We start from the raw sequence: 2,081 nt of genomic DNA on the forward strand, positions 1-2,081 counted from the left end.
GTACAGGACAAATATCCCCCCCCCCCCAAGCACATATTCGGTTTAATTAAAAATAGATTTTGACACAGAGTGATATCATAACCACAGTGAGGTCAAATCGTTAGGTCCGATAACTAATTCGTGAAAAAACCCCAAAAAGAATACCATTTGATAAGAAATATTATGGCTGGGGTCATCGGAGGGGAATGATAGAAGTATTGTTGAATTCCTGCGATTGAAATTTCGAACTCGCCCACAATGTGCACGTCTCGCATAGTCGCACTGCAGCATTGAGAACTTGCTCGACAGTCCAAACGTAGCAGTTGAAGAATTCCAATATAGCCATGATTTGGATATCTCTTTTATTTCCTCTTCAATACATGATATGTATCATGAAGATTTTTATAAGTAATAATGAAGCAAAATAATTTGATCCTGTAAATAATTATTTCAAGTTAGTTTCAATAATTTTATAATTTCTAAAATTAGATTTTCTCCTTTATATATATATATATATATATATATATATATATATATATATATATATATATATATATATATATATATATATACAATATGGTAACACCGATTTAGCACATGGGAAGATTTTGAAACCGAGTTTTAGCCATTTGACTATAGTGTCCATAATAGCTTCCAAGATATGTGAGGGGCTTCTTATATCGCCCTGTCTTTTGGTTGTAGAAAACAGCGGTTTCCGATTTTTAAAGAAGTGGGGTTGTTTTTATACTGACGCAAAGATGCTTTGTATTTAGACGTAGATATAATAATCGTTTATTTAAAAAAATCAATATACAATACAGTAATCTTACTTATAATATAGGGTTATGTCACACGCTTTCTACCTAATCTGGTACAGATAGGCGTCAACAAACAATAATAATAATAATAATAATAATAATGATGATGATGATGATGATGATGATGATGATGATGATGATGATGATGATGATGATGATGATGATGATGATGATAATAATAACAATAATAATAATAATAATAATAATAATAATAATAATAACAATAACAATAAAAATAATAATAATAATAATAATAATAATAATAATAATAATAATAATAATAATAATAATAATAATAATAATAATAAAGATCAAGACATATTTGAAACCAACACACAAATTTAGGGCAGAATATAAATCACACATACCTAATCTGTGTATTAGAATGCAGTAAGTACTGATCACCGATCTCGTTGACAGTAGTCTTAGCAAGGAACACTAATCGGAAATCAACCACAATCTTCCACAGTTATCTGCCGTACTTTGGAATAAAACATGAGTTAAACAATTTGGCCAGAAAACTCGTCCTTCAAACATCAATCGATTCAAATGTCCCCAGTGGCGTGGCATGCTTACAGTATAAGGTGGTGCCAGAATAAGAAGAAAATGACTTAAATCATGCTACGTATATGTGTAAATACAAAAGAAATGGGAAAAAATGAAAGAAAAGACTTACTCAAATAAATAAGAGGCGGTAAATACCATTTTTCAGTTTTATTTTTTTTTTAAATGCCATAATTAATTTTTAAAAGATGGAGCGGTGCCAGGCACCAAATCAACCAATATAGCCACGCCCCTGAATGTCCCTCATTTTGGCAAAAACTCTCAATTCTGGGATCGCAAGGTACTAGGTTTAAGAGTTTTTTTCCCAAGATCAAAGTAATTTAAATCAATTGATATTTGAAGGACGAGCTTTCAGTCCAAAGATTTCGTTTTTCCAGAGTGTGGCAGACAAGTGGTGCAACAACAATTAGTCGCGAGGAAATTCAGGGCAACGTGGCTCAGCGGTCGGTCCTTGCTTCGTACCCGAAAGGTAACAAGTTCGAATACCCGCTGCGTTGTGTGGCCTTGAGCAAGTCACGCTCCCTAGCTGCACTACGGCTGACGCCTGGGTTATTCCAAGCTTCCCTTGGAATAGACTCGAAAGACAATTTCTTTCCCCTATAGGATGAATAAAGGGAATTTAATTTTAAAGTTTTAAATTTTAGCGATATGCTTTTAGTAGGAGACCGAAATCTTACCATCACGACATGTTTTCTTTAATTCGATGCCATCAAATAAACA

This window comes from Berghia stephanieae, chromosome 2 (assembly GCF_034508935.2).
Source record: "Berghia stephanieae isolate SIO BIC M18660-M18661 chromosome 2, UCSD_Bste_1.3, whole genome shotgun sequence".
In the NCBI taxonomy this organism is placed as follows: domain Eukaryota; kingdom Metazoa; phylum Mollusca; class Gastropoda; order Nudibranchia; family Aeolidiidae; genus Berghia; species Berghia stephanieae.